This window comes from Pan paniscus, chromosome 10 (genome assembly GCF_029289425.2).
Source record: "Pan paniscus chromosome 10, NHGRI_mPanPan1-v2.0_pri, whole genome shotgun sequence".
Taxonomy (NCBI): domain Eukaryota; kingdom Metazoa; phylum Chordata; class Mammalia; order Primates; family Hominidae; genus Pan; species Pan paniscus.
In genome coordinates this window covers 21,269,816-21,290,034 of record NC_073259.2, presented here as the reverse complement: position 1 = coordinate 21,290,034, position 20,219 = coordinate 21,269,816, and the positions used below count along the sequence as shown (strand labels likewise).

General features: G+C 38.6%; 1 long non-coding RNA gene across 1 annotated transcript in view; it reads left to right on the top strand.

Moving 5' to 3' along the window:
• Window positions 1–18,498, top strand: part of LOC106635347 (uncharacterized) — a 57,709-nt gene extending 39,211 nt beyond the window's left edge. The window contains exons 4-7 of the long non-coding RNA XR_010108815.1: window positions 2,759–2,851; window positions 7,495–7,646; window positions 8,387–8,550; window positions 16,820–18,498. This is a non-coding gene — a long non-coding RNA (uncharacterized LOC106635347). The remainder of the gene's footprint in view (window positions 1–2,758; window positions 2,852–7,494; window positions 7,647–8,386; window positions 8,551–16,819) is intronic.
• Window positions 18,499–20,219: the final 1,721 nt, after the last annotated feature.

Below are 20,219 nucleotides of genomic sequence, written 5' to 3'. Positions count from 1 at the left end.
AGGCACTTTTCTGTAATGCCCAAAAGTCGGCTGTAACCCTGCTGAAATCAGCCTGTAGTACACTGAATCTTTCTTCACTATCAAAGAGTAAGTTTATATGCATCTGTTTCATTCATAATACTTGGGATCTTGAAATGGTCAAGATCGCTTATAAATTTTAAAAGCCAAGGAACTAAAATGGTGTCTGTGAGTGGGACTATTTATTTTTACAAATGATATAAAACCATCTCTGGCATTGTACAAACAGATCTCAACTAGTAGCAGTTTGATGCATAACTTTGTTTTTTGTTTTGTTTTTTAACAGACAGGGTCTCACTTTGTCACCCAGGAAGGAATGCAGTAGTACCTTCTTAGCTCACTGTAGCCTCAAATCCCTGGGCTCAAGCAGTCCTCCCACCTCAGTCTCCTGAGTAGCTGGGACTACAGGCCTGAACCACCACACTTACCTAATTAAAAAAAATTTTTTTTGTAGATGTGGAGTCTTGCTCTGTTGCCCAGGCTAGTCTTGAACTCCTGGCCTCAAGACATCCTCCCACCTTGGCCTCCCGAAGTGCTGGGATTATAGTTGTAGGCCACTGTGCCCAGCTCAAAACTTCTCTTAAAGCAGAAAGTGAGAAGCTTTAAGCTACAGGAGAATTTCTAAATTTCAGACAGCACACGCTTACATTGAAATGTATCCCAAAACCTTGCGACCAGTGCTCGAATTATCTATGATACATAGGCCAGAATTTAAACATTTGAATTCTCAACACAGAGGTCATCTTCTATACATGACAAACAGATTTACAGCTGCCAAGTCTATGAGTCAGTCATGAGACAATTTGTTGAACCCTTTCCCATGATCTCAGTATCCTTGGCCTTTAGTGAGTAAAAGACTGGGAAGTTGGAGAAATAGCAATATTGCCAACTAATTTAAAAGATTAAATATTACATTTCTGCCTTTTAAGAACCAGGATAAAAACTTGAACTCTTTTTATTCCAATTCTAAGACATGCAGATAAAGTTTAGTGACTTTCTTTGTTTTGATCCCTGGATTATTACAGATGTCCAAGGGATGGTTTGACAGTGCTGTATTTCAATAGATTACTGCATAGTATTTTTTGTTTAACTTGTTCTGGATGGTGCACACTTTTTCTTGCAAATGTTATCAGATCACTTTGACAATGACGGAAGAAGAAATTCTGTATTTCAGAAGTCCTGTGGGAAAAAAGTCCTACAAATATTTAGTATCTTCTATATTCCAGGCATTGTACTGAATATTTTCATGATTTAATTGAAATGGACTCAACTTACATCACAAATGAGAAGTATATATGTTTTCTATTGCTGTGTAACAAATTAAGCAAATTATTATGAATTTAGCAACTTAGAGAACACCATCCACTTATTAGTGCACTATTCTATAGGTCAAAATTCTGGGCACAGTGTGACTGGATTCTCGTTCAGGGTCTCACATAGCCAAAATCAAGGTATCTTATGGACCTAAGAGTCCTTTTCCAAGCAAAATCTACTTCCTGTGGTTATAGAGATGAGGCCTGAGTTTCTTTGCTGGCTGTTAGCAAGGGGGAGTTCTCAGCTCACAAAGGCTTTCTGCATTCTTTGCCACAAGACCCCCTCAATCTTAAAGCGAGCGATGGAGAATCTCCTATGTATTGAATACTCCTCACACATCAAATCTCTCCAGGAAGGTCCCAGTCCCTTTCAAAGGCTCACCTGATTAGATTAGGCCAGCATAGGACAGTCTCTCTATTTTAAGCTCAACTCATTTGAGAATTTAATTGCATCTACGAAGTTCCTTCATGGTAGCACCTAAATTAGTGTTTGATGGAATAACTGGGAGAAGAGGTGTGTATGCTGGGGTGGGGAATCTTGGGAACTATATTAGAATTTTGCCTATCACAGTCTCACAAGTCTGCAGTCAAAGTGTTGGTGAGGCTGTGTTCTCAAACGGAGACTTCACTGGGGGAGAATCTGCTTCCAAGCTCATTCAGGTCATTTTCTTGTGTTATTTGACTGAGGACTTGGCTATCTCTTGGCTGTTGGCTAGAAGCCACTTTTCAGTCCTAGAGGTTGCCCGCTGCTCACTCTCTCCCATGTAACACGCTCCATAGGCAGTTCACAACATAGTTGTTTGCTCCATTTTTTTTTTAAGAGATAGCATCTCAATACATTTTCTAGGCTGGTTTCCAATTTCTGGGCTAGGCAATTCTCTTGCCTTGGCCTCCTGAGTAGCTGGGATTGTGGGACTATAGGCACATGCTACTGTGCCTAGTTAGTTGTTTGCTTCTTGAAGGCCAGCAAGAGAGGCTCTTTCTCCAGTCTACTAAGACTGGATCTTATATGATGTAACCTAATCACAACAGTGACATCCTCTCACCTTTGTGGTACTCTGTTGGCTTGGAGCAAATTATAATATTCCACATTCAAGGGACAGATATCATACCAGAGTGTGACTCACCAAGGGTCAACTTATGATTTGTCTGCTACAAAAAGTCTATGCTTAGAACAACTGGGGAAGAAGTTTATATCAAAGTGATTTTCAGGAGGTTTTTTTTTTAGAGTTCAGTGAAGAGGGCATTTGCCTGGGGGGCAGTGTTGGGTATACTGAGTGTGCAATAGTTGCCACCAAGATGTCAACCCAAATGGTTGAAAGGGTATCCCATCTTCAAATGCCAGATCTGATATCATACTGCTTGAGGTTGAATTCCAACTCTGTTATGGATTATTGACAATGCAATATTAATTCTCTGTGCCTCAGTTTCCTCTTCTATAAAATGAAGATAATAGTACCCCAATGAAGGGTCAACATGAGGATTAAGGAGACATCATTTGAAATGGAGCCTGATATACAGTAAGTTCTCACAAAGCATTCGACGTTATTTTTATTATTTATTTCCCTGTTGATGATCTGTATTGCATCTGTCATTCATGAATTTATCTAAATCTATTCTTAAACTTGTGTATTTATGTATTTTTCTTTTTTATATATAACAGCTTTATTAAGAAATAATTGATAGGTTAAAAACCTTGCACATGATTAATGTACTCTATTTGATGAATTTGCACATACACATATACTCTTGATACCATCACCACAATAAAAGTAAAAAACCATACCAATGACCTCCAAAAGTTTCTTTGCATCTCTGTGTGTGTGTGTGTGTGTGTGTGTGTGTGTGTGTTAAAACATTTAACATGGGATCGACCCCTTAACAAATTTTTAAGTGCACAACACCATGTCATCAACATCAGGCACTTTGTTGTACAGGAGATCTCTAGAACGCATTCATCTTCCACAACTGAAACTTTATACCCACTGAGAAACAACTCCCCATTTCCGTCTCCCCACAGCCCCTGGCAGCCACCATTCTATTCTCTGTTTCTATGAGTTTGATTACTTTAGACACCTCATCTAAGTGGAATCATGTAGTATTTGGCCTTCTGTGAGTGGCTTATTTCATCCAGCACAATGTCCCTTTGGCTCATCCATGTTGTGTCTTTTTCTTGATGTGAGGATTTTAGTGTAATCCTCTCCAGCCTTTTCAACTTTAGGAGCTCTTCCTTACTTCTTTTCATGGATTTGGTGAAGTAGTCCATATTTATTCCATGTTCACGTGTTATGATACTGATTTTACTTTCTCAAACATTTTTAAATTCCAGACTATCAATAATTCTCTTGAAGGAAGTGTAATTTAATATAAATTTCCTTTAATGTATTTTAATTATATGTGTCTTATTCTTTAACTGAAGTAGAGGTAAGGGGTAATGAAATCTTGTGAATATTGGTTACTATGTATTTTATATAATATTATATATGGTTATATGTTATATATTAATGTAATATATACATATATGTGTATACATGTATGTGTATATATTGTTATACACATATACATATATATGTGTGTATGTGTTATGTGTATATATTAAATTAATGTAATATAATACATATATGTATATATGTACGTGTGTATATTGATATCTATATATGGTTTGTAGTGGTGAGAGAAGAGCAACATCTTGGGAACTTACACAACCTGTAGGTTGGAGGGAAGCTGACTTAAATTTACTGAATTGAGTAGCACCAATTTTGTGCTCAGCTCTACACCAAGCTCTATACAGAAACAAAAAGGAGATAAGCTTCATTTCCTATGCTGGGGCTTACAGTGTTGCTAGGGAAACAAGGCTCATACATATTAACAGACATAATCTAAGATGGCATAGGATTTCATCAAAATTAAATGACTATAAGGATATAAGTGACATGGGAACTGGGAACTCCAAAGAGGGAGGACAGGTTGGGGAAAGCTTGCTAGAGAGGCTTCAGATAAGTTTGGATTAGGTAGGATTCAGAGATGTAGGAAAAAATGAAAGAGGCTGCGTGTGGTGCACATGCCTATAATCCCAGCACTTTGGGAGGTTGAGGCAGGAGGATCACTTGAGTCCAGGAGTTTGAGACCAGCCTGGGAAATACGGCAAAATCCTGTCTTTACAAAAAATACAAAAATTAGCCAGGCATGATAGCGCACACCTGTAGTCCCAACTACTGAGGTGGGAGGATCACTTGAGCCCAGGAGGCAGAGGTTTCCGTGAGCCAAGATCACACCACTGCACTCCAGCGTGGGTGACAGACTCTGTCAGAAAAAAAAGAAAAAAAGAAACATTCAAAGATGGGAAATATTTTTAACACAAATTTGTTTTTAGGACTATCCCAACCTTTCACAAGACAGTGAGGAGGGCAAATGAATGATTTGTGTTAGGGAGAGAGTTGTAAGGCATTTACTTGACTTAATCATTATGAGGTTACCACTGCTCTCATTTTGTCCAGTAGATTTTAGGATAATGGGGATTAAAATATCCACATGAAACAAGTAAAACAAAATGCCAACATCTGAAGTGTGATCAATGTCACAGTGCAAGGTGTTAACATAGGATCCAGTTTTCTAGTTTGTTTAAAAAAAAAAATCCTACCAAGAATTTTAAAAACTATTTTATCTCAAAAAATTGCAGCTAGCATTACATGTAACTGCAAATGAGTATTAGAGACAACAAAAGAGGATATTGATTTCCCATCTAATTACAACATATCAAAAAGTATAAAATGCTTCATCTTATCTTGCAATTATGTATGCTGAAAAAGTACTTTTTGGTCTACACTTTCTTTTGAGTCCCACAATAAGTCTACGAGTAGAAAGCATGGTTTATACATAACTACATTCTATTGTAATAACATATCTTCAAAATTATATTTCACTATATGTAATGGGACAATGTATCTTAACTGGCTGTTTACAAATTGCATTACATCATACAAGGCAATATTATCAGTTGAGAACGCTAGTAATTGAATGTCATAATTCAATCATTTATGACCTTATCATTTCTCAGACTCTCTTACAAACCAGTTTTCTACAATGAACTATTGGACTGAGTTGAAAGATAGAAATTCCCATAAGCTGAAATCTACTTCTCTCAGCTATAAATTCTTTGGCTAGTAAATCCAAGCTCATCTTATGTACATACAGTAAGGCACTACAGTTCTATTCAACTATTTTAGTACATCTTGAATGCGCTTTCTTTCTAACTGAAAAAAGAATTGTGCTCATAAATTCTCCCTGAACTCCTCAAAGCCGTAGTGAACACTGCCTACAGAGAATCTATTCTGTAGATGCCCTGGGCTCAATATTGATTGTGACATTAAATAAATGGGTTTGATCTTCTCTTTTAAACACTCAAGGCTACAAGTAATGTAATCTCAAAGTAACAGAGGAAAAATAGACATAGGGATAGGAAATCTAGGCTTATATCTCATTGCACCAGAAAATATCCCATTTGAAACCTCTATCTGTTCTCATGTCAGCTGGGAGAGTGGGATGGGGCCTCTCATATTCACTTTAAGTATGGCTAGATGTCTTAAACCCGAGGGCTTCCTGATTTTTTTTGTGAAGTTTACACATTACTCAAGGGCACATGACTAGTGGCAAGTAGGTTTAAATTCAGCTCACACTTGTCTTGCCAATCTATATGCCTGCTTGAGCCTGTATCTGTTTGAATAAAGGAGTATCTTTTTTCTCATTCACATAAAGGCTCTTTATGGACTGGTTCTGTCCCTACTAAAGAACACCCTGCTGGCTCCCAAAGCAAATGCATTAGCTCTGCCTGGAGGATCTTGAACAACTGTGATACATGTCTTCACTCTGCCTACTGTAGCTAAAACTGTCTTTCTCTGTGTGAAGAAGAAATTTCTCAATTCATGTTGAAGACAATTCTCAACTCCCTTTAACAGGGAAGAAAAGAGAAAGCATCCCAGCTTCATTAAAAGGCTATTGTTTATGTTAATTCTCTCTTTCTGCCATAAAACTAAAAAAAAAAAAATTAGCTCCAAGACAAAACATGATGTCATCAGTCCCTTACGTGAATTCTCATCACCTGCTAAATGGGTTCTACTGACTCCCAGACACGCTTTGTTAACTCCATAGTTGACAGTTTTATTCAGTCGCAGGAAATTCTCCTTTACTTTCTCTGGTTTCAAAATCTGTCTACTCCTACCACCACCATTTTTCAAAGCTCAGGGCAAATTCTGCCTTATCCAAGAACCATTTCATTTTTGCTTCTTCAATTCTTTAATGTTCTTTTGCCCTCTCTGCTCATCTCCATAACACACACCCAGTCTGTAGCAAAAGACCATACATCACACGTCTCAGAGCACATCGTGTATGTAGTTGGGGTGACAGCAGCAGCCTCAGTAGGAAGAGAGATTGGGAGAAGAGGCAAAGTTGGCAGCAGCAACAGCTTCAGGGCAGTGCCATGGCAGTGAGGAGATGAGGCATTTGTCGTAAGGAACAGCATTGCTTCAGTCCATAGGCTCGCAGCAGAGACTGCTGCAGTGTCCATGAACAAACATGGGGAGTTCCTAAATCCCTGTGATATGCCTGGGAGGAGAAAAGAACTCAGAGTGGCTAGGAGAATAGCTTTGATCTGGTGGGAACTCATCTGGAAACTCTGTAGAGCATCTACTGTCCTGCTCCTCTGTTTCTCATAACCCCTAGCCTCAGGCTGATGAACGGGGAGTCATGGTATAGATCATCACCAACATGCCCACATTGCCTTTGTGCAATTCTGTCACCCTCTCAAGCTCTTTCCTGCTTTATTTTACTGTGCATTTATTTTCTTCTCCCATTTCCATTCCTTTTTCTGGCACAATATTATTCCTTTTCCGTAATAACAGGTTTAGTCCTTGAATGTGAGGATGATGTGGGTAAAGCTTGAGGGAGCCAAAAAAGCCCAAGCACACCAGACTACTCTATCCACCTTTAGGGGCATATGTCCTGAGGTTTTCTCTGCTGTCTTTGCTCATATTAGTTCCTCTGTTTTAATTTTGTTTTCTTCCAATGTTACTTGCATGACTGCTGGCAGCATATTTAAATCAAATGCTAACTGTTTCTTAAAGTATTTCCTGAAATATGATTTTTTATTTCCTTTTAACATGCACAGACTTAGAAGCAACTTGAGGCAGTATGGGAGCATAAAAGACAGCCAGGATGCCAAAGTCTCCGAGCAGTGAGTAGGAGTCTAAGAAGTTGGAAAGATTCATGGACCTCTTCCAGTATGTGAAAGCCACAACTGTGGAGCAAATGGGAAAGCAGGTCAGGATCCAAGAATTGTGACCACAATTTTGGATATAATTAGGGCACTGAGACCAGTCGGGAAGAACCCAAGGATGATCCGGGTATAAACAAGGAGCAAAGCATGCTGGAGAATTTTGAATGTTGAAGTGCATGTCCAGCTCTAGATGAAACTTTCCTGCTAAAAGAGTTAGTGCCTGTGAGAGAGTCCCAGACATTGCAGTCCTCAGTTTGTACTTCTTTCATAATGCTTATGTTGGGCTTTGAAAGTGCTCATTTCTCTTACTAGTTTGTAAACTTCTGGAGGCCAAAGCCTGTGATTCACCCTTGTTCACATCACCTGCGTTGCCTAGTGCAGTGCATTTACACTTTGAAATTATGGACTTGCACAGTGATAAAGTTTGGATATGTGTCCCCCCACAGATCTTATGGAGGTGGGGCCTGGTTGGAGGTGATTGGATCATGGGGACTGAATTTTCATAAATGATTTAGTACCATCCCCTTGCTACTTTCCTCTCAATAGTGAGCGAGTTCTTGCAAAATCTGGTCATTTAAAAGTGTGTGGCACCTCCTTTAACCTGGCTCCTGCCCTGGCCATGTGATGTGCCTGCTCCCTCTTCTGTCATGATTGTAAGTTTCCTGAGGCCTCCCCAGAAGCTGAGCAGATGCCAGCATCATGCTTCCTACACATTCTGCACAACCATGAGCCAATTAAACCTATTTTCTTTATAAATTACCCAGTCTCAGTTATTTCTTCACAGCAATGTGAGGACGGATTAATACACAGAGCATCCAGAGAGAAATATCCAGCAATCAGTTGGAGCTGAAAGGCCCAAGAAGGAGAGGGAATAGAAGGATGACATACATATTTGGATGAAATTCACATATAGGAGGAATCCAAAAAAGTGTCCATAGAGATAAAAAGGTAATACATTGAGGGTTGAATATAGGGGTATATAAATTTATTTATTCAACCAACATTTATTAATAATTACAATGTTCCAAGCACCGAGCTAGGCATAATTATACAAATATACTTGAAGAGTAAGCAATAGTCTGTACCATCGAGGATCTTCAGTCTTCCAATTGTGGTGACAGTGTAGAAAGAATCCTCAAGGCCGGGCACAGTGGTTCATGGCTGTAATCCCAGCACTTTGGGAGGCCGAGGCGGGTGGATCACAAGGTCAGGAGTTTGCGACCAGCCTGGCCAATATGGCGAAACCCTGTCTCTACTAAAAAATACAAAAAAAAAATTAGCTGGGTGTGGTGGCAGGCACCTGTAGTCACAGCTACTCAGGAGGCTGAGGCAGGAGAATCACTTGAACCCAGGAGGCGGAGGTTGCAGTGAGCCGGTATTGCACCACTGCACTCCAGCCTAGGTGACGGTGAGACTCCGTCTCAAAAAAAAAAAAAAAAAAGAAAGAATACTCAAGAAACTGGGTATGACTAGCAATGATATACAATACTTAAAAAAATGAAGACAAAAGAAAGACAACTTTATTTGTCTGTCATAGGATCACTGTTCACCTTTAAAAATTCTGTTTCAGAGCTTCAGTGAGGCAAATCTGCATAATATTTGTCATCCTGGCTATGTGATGACATAGGAAATAGATGTACATTTTAGGAAGACTTGCATTGTTATTATGTGAAACACCTACTAGGAAAACTTACAACTCCATGTTTCTTTTTCTTCCAATGGAACTATATTTTTAGCCCATTGTAATGATCTGAATAATGTTAATGATTTCTTTGACATTCATTTATAAAGATGAGATTTTAATGGCCAGTAAAGCAGTGATCCCCAACCTTTTTGGCACCAGATAGCGGTTTCATGGAAGACAGTTTTTCCATGGATGGAGTTGGGGGGATGGTTTTGGGATGAAACTGTTCCACCTCAGATCATCAAGCATTAGTTAGATTCCCATAAGGAGTGCACAACCTAGGTCCCTCACAGTTCACAATAGAGCTTGCGCCCCTATAAGTATCTAATGCCATTGCTGATTTGACAGGAGGCAGATCTCAGGTGGTAATGCCCTTTCACCTGCTGCTCACCTCCTGCTGTGTGGCCCAGTTACTAACAGACTACTGACAGGTAGTGGTCCGTGGCCTGGGATTTGGGGAACCCTGCAATATGTCCAAATCCCAAAACTCCAGAATTCTCTGTGAATAAATTGTTTTGAGAGAGTGGTGGTAAAACAGTGTGAGGAGGTTATCTACAGGGTCTTACTTTATTCTCTCTTTGTAAAAAAGTACTTTTTGGGTCGGGCATGGTGGCTCATGCCTGTAATCCCAGCACTTTGGGAGGTCAAGGTGGGCGGATCACCAGGTCAGGAGATTGACACTATCCTGGCCAACACAGTGAAAACCCATCTCTACTAAAAATAGAAAAATTAGCTTGGCGTGGTGGTGGGTGCCTGTAGTCCCAGCTACTCGGGAGTCTGAGGCAGGAGAATCGCTTGAACTCGGGAGGCAGAGGCTGCAGTGAGCTGAGATCGCGCCACTGCACTCCAGCCTGGCAACAGAGTGAGATTCCATCTCAAAAAAAAAAAAAGTACTTTTCATCTACAATATAGTTTTAGACACCTAGAAGAGATTATTCAGGAAGATCCTTTCAAGGCAGTTGCCGTTCTTAAAGATTTGAATTAAACATTGATGATCCATTTTGCCTGAAATTTTGTTTCAGTGTTACTTGTGGCCATGCTAGCAGCTTACAGTGTCACATTACTTGAAATGAAAAGGAAGTTCTGCATTTCGGTAAAAACAAATTCCATAACCTCTCACCAGGAAAAAAAAAGGTTGCTGTTCCTGTAAATTACTAAGTGTTTAGAAAGGTGTGGAACCCACATGCAAAAAGGATTGCAACATATCGAAAAAAATACAATGAGCCAGTTACAGAGACTTAACACTGGCCATGTGTTGCCAAGAGATTTTGTATCACTGTGTATATGAAAGTGCATAGCACACAGATGGGTACACAATTATTAGTTCAAATATTAGTTCAAGTCTAAACTGTTTAATTTTTTATTGTGTAAGTGGAAAAACATTCTGTTGAAAGGTATAACTAATCAGAGGTTATTTTATTAATAAATCAATTATAGACACAAGTGAGAGGATTACCCCTGAAATCTTAATGGAACTCAGAGGACTTTGAATCAATGTCTTCCTTAGACCGAAGGGGAAAATTGAGTTGCTTATCTCAATCTGGATTCTGGTCTGGGTACACTGAAAAATTAATAATGAAAGATTTTTAAAAATTTCCTTATTATTGGTATTTATTATCTTCATAAAATGGATATCTTTAGAATTAAACAAATGAATTAAAAACATTATGTGTAATGCAACTAAAATGCTGATGCTCTTTCCCAAATATTTTTTGGTAACTGTTTAATATATGATTTGACAAATATTCAGAAATTATTAGAAACATTTCTTGATGGAAATCCCGTTAATTTGATTTAATTAAATTTGAAAAGTGAACACCTAGCACAAACTTTTAACCACCAATAAATAGGATGCTATGTGATTTTACTTTTCTGGCTGCTGGGGATATAGCTGTCAGGAACTATAGACAGTCTGGGATTTTACTCTACTTTCAAGTTAATAGGCTAGCCTGTTACTGTATCATGGACACTGGGAAAAGGTATTAGACTCTTGAATCGGAGATAAAGGACTCTATTACTTATGATGTAACAGGCAGCATGATCTTCACATTTTCTTGTATCAATTTTCCACGACCCCCAAATTTCATGGGGATGACACAGGGGGGCCTGTACAGATGCCTACACACTCATTAGAGAGAGGAACACTGTGCTTAGAGAACTTTGAGTGCAGGGTAACAAGTCTGTTCTTTGTCTAGGAGAAGATACTACCTTATCCCTCCAAGGCTGTTGCTTGCTACAAACATAATCCTGAAGAAAGGCCCAGATGAAGACCAGTGAGAGCCTTGCATTCTTGGTATATCCAGCAAGACTGGACAGGGACTCTTAGGGCCTGTTAGCACGTTGCCTTTCCTAACAAAAGCCATAGTTTCTTGCACTTAAAGAGCTTACATTTTGAAATTAGAAGGATTCTTGCTGTTTAGAGGATTTCATCCTGGGCTGTTTTACTCCTTCTCAACTATGTCAGCGTGACCTCGAAGCTTGCATTGGTCTTTTCCCCAATTTTAGTTTTATACTCATGTTTCTCCATCTTCCATTGTTATTTACATCTTCCTTGTTAAGTCTCATGCATTAGTCAGATTTTGCCTACATCCCAGGAGCTATATTGCCGTCACAAAGGCTGGACTGACTTTCTCAAGACATTCCCAGGCAATTTCCTTAAATCCTGACCATCCTTTCTGGATAGTCAGTTACTCTTGACCAAAGCAATTGCATAAAGCAAGTGCCCCATGTAGACCTGAAGACTCAGGCCAGTCACAGTTTTGCAGGCCATGATACAATCTGGGTCACCCTGAGCTAGGCTTCAAGACTCTGGGCATCTGTGTCTGCTGTGTCCAGCTAGATGTTACATGTGTGTGGCAGAAGAGGACTGTCTTCTTCATCTATTGTTGTAAAACAAAATGTGGAGTTTAATTGAAATCAGAACAGGGATACATTAAACAAACACAAAGTAGTTTTCTGATTATCAATTTTTGGACTCAAAGCATCTTCAAAACATTGGGGATCCAGCTTATCCCTGAGAAACATCATCAACCATTACTAAAAGTTTTCACTCTTTGAACTATTCATTCACATTTTGTTGCAGAAAACAGGACAAAGTTCCAGAGATGTCCTTCCTTTCTTCTTTCTAAAATACACTCACAAACAGGGACTTTTCATAGTTCAAAAGAAAAACAAATAGCTTTCTTTCTTGGCTAGTTGGCCTGTTACTCTCACCCTGGAATCTCATCTCTCAATAAGAGGGTCCAGGGCACCAAATTCAAGCAGAAATTCCAAGGACATCACTTTACTTGTCTTTCTATGAAGTTAAGTATGCGTTAGTCTTTCTATGAGGGAGACAATCTTCTGGGATTATTACACCAGTCAATAGTCCCAGGAGGGTGGGGCAGGGAGTGGAAAGGAGGGTGAATGCAATAGTTAAGGCGTAAGGGAAAAGAATTTCTTGCTATCATCAGGTCTAGTTCTTTAAAGCATGATCGTGCGTTGAAATTTTGCTATGAGTGGTGACCAATATTAGAAAGAAAAAGGTTCGTTTGTCTTACAGTTGCTTGACTCTGAAGATTCTGAGCTGCCCCAGCCTATGTCCATGAAGGATTGTAAAGAGCCCTCAATTCACCTGTGCTCTCCCAAGAGAGAGCTAGCATGTTATGGGGTGGTGGCAACCCACCATTTTTAGCACCAACTGCTGAAAGATAGAAAATAAAAGAATTGAGGATTCTTAGAAGAGAGAAGACTTGAAGGTGACCATGTAAGGCTTATTCTATAGCCTCAAGTAAGATGATATAATATAGAAATTTTTTAAAAAATTTGCACTGTTCTCTGGATTCCAGCTGTGTTCATTCTGCAAAGCAGTGTGTCTAAATGTTTTTCCAGATATATTGGGCATGATAGCCAGTTTACCCAGTATGTCATAGTCCTGGTTATGATGAACATAGTTAAGAAGTGGAAGAGATGGAGAAAGATTGGAAGAAAATGGAAATGTGAGAGATTGTGGCTGTGCAGCAACAGTTAATTTATATGCATGGCTGTGTATATGAATGAGAATGTACATGATTCATGGTTTAAAGATGGTAGTGTAATACATGTACCTGTATATATGTATGATGGAACTAACTAGCCCATTGTATATTAGCTCCAAGCTACTATTGTGGTTTTAAAAAGCTGAAACAGTCATTTCCTTGCCAGCTTCATTATGTCACATATAAATATATGTTCTGTGTGGGAAAGAAAAATATTGTATAGGCAAAGGAATTTATATGAGAAAGATACAGAGTCTTTGAAAGAGACTTAAAATCTATGACTAAATGAGAGAAATAAATGACATTTCTACTACAACGCCCTTGTCAGGTTATGTTAGAGAAAATTTATGTCACTGACAAACCAAAGAAGGAGGCATTTGTATGCTACTGACAGTTGGTACAATATGTGTGTAGAAATGAACTTAAGTGTGGGAAACAAAAGAAACAAAAAACCTGGAAGAGAGCTGACTAGAAAGAGAACAAATAGGAAAAAGTGAAATACTTAGCTATATGAAACAATTTTTAAATAGTACTGTGTTAGATTCTCAAGGACGGATATGTGCTGACACAGTGTCTGGGATTTCAGACCAAGTACTCAGGTTCACATTGGATTAAACTTATCACCCCAGACTTGAGCCAAGAGCTCACCTTCGTCATGACCACTCAGCTTTTAGCATCATGGAGTATAGCAGTGTAAATCGATCATACAGAAGTCCTTCTGGTTTTAGAATAAAATGGCAAAGTTGGAGAGAGCCCCCATGAAGATAATGCTCTAGTCAGACCTGCAAATATTGGCTGAATAGATGGTTTGGACAGAAAGTTTCAAGCAAAGAATCTGACTAAGTACTATTATGGGTTAACTAAATTGAGGAAATCTAAAAATTTCTCATAAAGATGCCCAGTTTCTTAAGAAATTGCTCTTGTTTTTGGACAATGAGCCACATCTTGTATTCATTCGAGGCCTCCACGTTGCTCCACTGGATGAAGCTGACTGCCCTGGCAATAAGGCTGTGACTACGCAGCTTGCAATGAAGTAGGCTTTGGACCACTGGTAGGAGAACTCCCTCCTAGAAACCAGAGAAATTCAAGAGGGGTTAGAGAACTATGAGTTATATTTGGCACCTACCAAAAAGTCATGCTGAAAACGTGGGATTTGGAGGCCAAGGAATGAGGGGGATTGAGAGTCCACACCGTCCAGTACTGGGGATTATTTTGCTAACATGTACTATACACAAGCAGGAATTTAACAAATACTTGGTTGATGAGCTCATTATGTATTTTTTATCCTCATGAATTGTGGAAGCTAAAACTGGATTTGGTGTATTAATGTCTATCATTTTTGTATTACAACACTGAGCAAACAAGTAAGTAGTTTTTGTTGGTAAGACATCTTTTTTAAAAAAAATGACAAGGATAAAAAGAAATATTAGAAATGACTCTGTCACTAAGGGGTTATACCTTGGGAGACAAGACATACTGGCAAAGAAATAACAATGCAAGTCATATTAGATCAGTTCCAAACACATTTGTTCCCCTACTCCTTCCGGAGACTTGAAAGGCAAAGCCTTACTCTTTTGAACTAGTTTCTCTTTTCTTTTATCCCTCTTCTATCGTCTCTCTACCATCCTCAATCTTCAGTGTTGAGTTGGAAAACTTAGATCATTTATAAGTTCTCATGATAATTTGGTTTGGGAAACACAGTGTAGGCAACAATTGTAGGGGAGGAACAGTCCCAGGGGAGTGGTAGTTGCTGGGCCTTTTACAGAAAGAGCAGGACTCTGATAACTAGATATAAATGCGATGGGTATTTCAGGAAGGAGGAAGAGCCTGAACAGCTCATGTCTCAGGAATGAATGAGACCTGTTTTGCTGCAGTGAGTAGTGAACTCTGGAAAAGAAAAACTGTGGCAGAGAGATGGGGCAGTGGGCAGGTGGTTAAAGGTCTCTAATAGGGCCTTATTTAATCCCTAAGCAGTGAAAAGTCAATGCATGCTTCTACATAAGAATTTAATTTATACCAAACAGGTTTTAAGAATAATTCTGGATTGATGTATAGAAGATGTGAGGAAGCAAGAAACAGACTGCAAAATGGTACTAACAAGAACTAGAAAGAAATGTAATAATCATCTTAGTCAACTTACTCAATTTCTGGTGTCTGGTGTGTATGTGTGTTTGTGTGTGTGTGCACACGTGTGTGTGTGTGTATGTATTGGGGTGGAGAGCAAGGAAATTTAGCAGAGAGGTTGCCTAAGGTCATAAGCTAATTAACAGCAGAAATAGACTAGACCTGACTCACAGTTTAGGACAAGATCCCCTATATCGGGGGTCCCCAAGCCCCAGGCCACAGATTGGTACCGGTCTGTGGTCTGGTAGGAACTGGGCCACACAGCAGGAGGTGAGCAGTGAGTGAGTGAGTGAAGCTTCATTTGTTTTTACAGCTGCTCCCCATACCTCCCATTACCACCTGAGCTCCACCTCCTGTCAGATGAGCCCTAGCATTAGGTTCCCATAGGAGTGCGAATTCTATTGTGAATTCTGCATGGGAGGGATCTAGGATCTAGGATGCGCGCTTCTTATGAGAATCGAATGCCTGATGATATGTCACTGTCTCCCATCACCCCCAAATGGGACTGTCTAGTTGCAGGAAAACAAGTCCAGGGCTCCAACTGATTGTGCCTTATGGTGAGTTGTATAATTATGTCATTATATATTACAATGTGTTAATAATATAAATAAAGCACACAATAAATGTAATGTGCTTAAATCATTGCAAAACTATCCCCCACCCCCTGGGTCTGTAAAAAAAATTGTCTTCAATGAAACCCATCCCTGGTGCCAAAAAGGTTGGAAACCACTGCCCTATATCATTGTTAGGAATCTATGGCAACATCCAGGAGCTAACAAATGAAGGCAGAAGTGGGGCCTGCCATTTTATCCAGATTGTAAAGCCATTTGAGAGGAAGTAGAACATAAGAATCAATCAGCCAGGCATGATGGCTTACGCCTGTAATCCCAGCACTTTGGGAGGCTGAAATGGGTAGGTGGCTTGAGCTCAGGAGTTCAAGACCAGCCCGGGCAACATGGAGAAACCCTGTCTCTACTAAAAAATCCAAAAAATTTAGCTGGGTGTGGTGGCCTGTGCCTGTGGTCCCAGCTACTCGGGAGGCTGAGGTGGGAGGATTGCTTGAATCCAGGAGGTCAAGGCTACGGTGAGCCAAGACGGCACCACTGCACTCCAGCCTGGGTGATAGAGCAAGACCCTGTCTCAAAAAAACAAACAAACAAACAAAAAAAGAATCAATGAAGATATGATTAGTAATTGAATTGTGTATTCGTTTCCTATTGCTGCTCTCCCAAATTACCACAAACTAGATGGTTTAGAGCAGCATAAGTTTATTATCTTACCATCCTGAAAGGTCAGAGGCCTGAAATTGGTTCCACTGGGCTAAAATCAAGGTTTCAATAGGGCTGCCTTCCTGCTGGGGGCTGTAGGAGATCTGTTTTCTTGCCTTTTCCAGGTTCTAGAGGTTGCCCGCATTCCTTGACTCCTGAATCTCTTATCATCTTCAGAGCCAGATATTTCCTGCTGAGTCTTTCTGAGGCTGCATCACCCTGACCCTGACTCTTCCATCTCCATCCTTCATCCTTAAAGGATCCTGGTGATTACATTGGACCCTCCCGTACAATCTAGGATACATTTTTAACCTTAAGGTCAGTTTATTAGCAACCATAATACCCCCTTGGATATAACATAGCATACTCATAGGTTTCAGAAATTAGGACATGGACATCTTTGGGGGAAAGGGAGGAAGCCATTATTCTCCCTACCGTAGATAGAGTATACAGAGGTAAAATAAATAAAAGATAACACCAAGCTTTTATAATTGAGAAACTGTAAAGACAAGGGTACACATGACAGAAATAAAGAAGCTGAAGAGGGGAAGCTGATAGGGGGCGCAAATCATCTGAGAAATGTCGTGTTTTAATTTGTGGTGTTCTATTCAGATGAAATATCCCAACAGGCATTACAAAAGCTGAGGGTTAGAAATGTTCCTATTTAGTTAGTGCTAATTCCTACTGTAGTAAGACGTTTTTCATGTTCTTATTTTTTTCTATCAGTATGTTTCCTTATATTCAAAACTTTTTGGCAGTAAAACTTAAAGACAGAATATATATAAATGTCTGCTATGCATGACAGATTTCATATTATGATTAACATGTCTTACTATTCCAGAATTTAGTTATCTTGCCTTTAAAATGATTTTCTCATGGACACATAGTGTTATATTATGTATAAGAAGCTTTAAAAAGGTTCTGTGTGTTTCTTATAGCTCCAGTGTTTTAATGGTATTCTATACAACTTCAGATGAAAACTCTTCTATTTAATAGATGCAGTATTCAAAGTCCAAAGGCAGTTATCTTTATAAACTAAAATCATAGCAGTTGGCTGTGATTAAAAACATTTTCAGATAGTTGCACATATCACTAACAGGTACCACTGTAAATTATTCCAAACAGCATTCCAGAGCCAGTGCCAACTTCTTATCATTTTGAGAAATTTATTTCCCCAAGTATACTGCTTCTCAAGTTTATTCTGATTCTGTGATTGGTCAGTGCTGATAGGGTACAGGAAAAAAACAACAAGATAGCAAGACTTATATGGTATAGCAATTAAAACAGCATTTTATTAACATAAGGCAAGACAAATAGACTAAGGGGAAAGAATAATTCAGAAACACAAAAATCTATACAGGAAACTTGATATACAGCAGTTATAAATGAGTAGGGCAAGGGTTCTGGGACAAGTAGCCATTTGGGGAAAAGAATAAAAGTATTTATCTATTTTATAAATACAAAAAATAAATTTCAGGTGGATTAACATCCATATATGACAACCAAAACCTTACAATGTTTAGAAAAAATATAGCAGAATATGTTCATATCACTAAAATTCCTGGCCATTAGGACATAGATGGTTAAATTTAATGATATAAAAATTTTAAATTTGCATCTGACAAAGATGCTATTTAAAAATCTAAAATGCAAGCCAAAATTGGGAAGGATTTTTGAAATATGTATAACTAACAGAGGATTATTATCCAGACTATATAAACAGTCCTTGCAAAGGAAAAGAAAAACATTTACAGAAACAACACCTAGAAAGCAACAAACACATGAAAAAAAGTTCCATCTCACCAGAATTCAAGAAAATAAAACTAAAATGCAATGAGATATTATTTCATTACCATCAAATAGACAAAAATTTGAAATGATAGTTTTAAATGATGGCCAGGGGTTGGAGGTAATAATATTTCAACCACTGCCAGCAAGGATGTAATTTGATATAAATGATTTGAAAATAAGCTTATACTGTACTTTATTTAAACTGATCATAACCTATAACCTAGAAACTTCCAACTTTAGGTATATACCCCTAGATAAGTATATGTAGACATGCCCACAGAAACATATTCAAGGAATGTTTTTTTCCCAGTATTTTTTGTACTGCTGAAAATTTGGAAACAACTTATATTTTCACCACTAGAACAATAGATATTAATTGTGTTATTTTAGCACAATGGAATACTATACAGAATTTAAGTACATAACTAGATCTACATATGTTTATGTGGACAGATTTAAACTTTTTAAACACCACTCAATGTGTAAAAAGCAAGCTGTGAAGGCTATTTTTTTCATTATGCTATTTATGTAAAATGTAAAAAACATTCAAAATAGACTCATGTTTTATTTATAGACACACATATAAGTAGTAAAAGGACAAAAATATGGACTGCGTACAGTGATGCATGCCTGTAGTCTCAGCTACTCAGGAGGCTGAGGTGGGAGGATCCCTGGAGCCCAGGAGTTCAAGACCAGCCTGGTTTATACAGCAAGACTACATCTCAAAAATTATAACACACATGAAAAAGACAAAAATATAGATGGAAATGATGTGCACCAACTTTATGATAGCGGTTCTTTCTAGGCAAAATGGGCAAAGTGAAAATAGGGGATTTCAACTTATTTTGTAACTTTTTGTTTCTTAAAATAACTGGTGCAAAATTGGCAAACAAATATATTAAACTATATATATTATATAAATATATATTTTTAGACAGAGTCTCACTCTGTCATGTAGGCTGGAGTGCAATGGTACAATCTTGGCTCACTGCAACCTCTGCCTCCAGGGTTCAAGTTATTCGCCTGCCTCAGGCTCCCGAATAGCTGGGATTACAGGCGCGTACCACCATGCTTGACTAATTTTTGTATTTTTAGTACAGATGGGGTTTCGCCATGTTGGCCAGGCTGGTCTCGAACTCCTGACTTCAAGTGATCCACCCACCTTGGCCTCCAAAGTGTTGGGATTACAGGCGTGAGCCACCGTGCCCGACCTGGCAAACATATTTTTAAATGTTGGAGATATTTTAATGAGTGTCTACTACATATTGCCTATGTAATTATTTAGAGTTTTAAAAATTATTCATTTTATTTATTTCCTAACATTTCTACTGAAATATAACATATTCTATATATATTACTCAATTTGAATTGTAAAATTCAAAGGTTTTCAGGATACTCACAGAGTTGTGCAACTATCACTATGATCAATCTTAGAACATTTTTATCATCCCAAAAAGAAATCATGTACCCACCAGCATTCACTTCGCAGTTTCCCCCAACCCTTAACAGCCCTAGAAAACCACCAATCTACTTTTGATCACTATAGATTGACCTATTCTGGACATTTCATATAAAAGGAATCATACACATGTAGTCTTGTGTTTGGCTTTTTTTCACTTAGCATGATGTTTTCAATGTTTCATTTCTGTTGTGGCGTATATCAGCACTTCATTCCTTTTTGTGGCAAAATAATATTCCATTTTGGGGTATATTACATTTTGTTTATTCATTCAT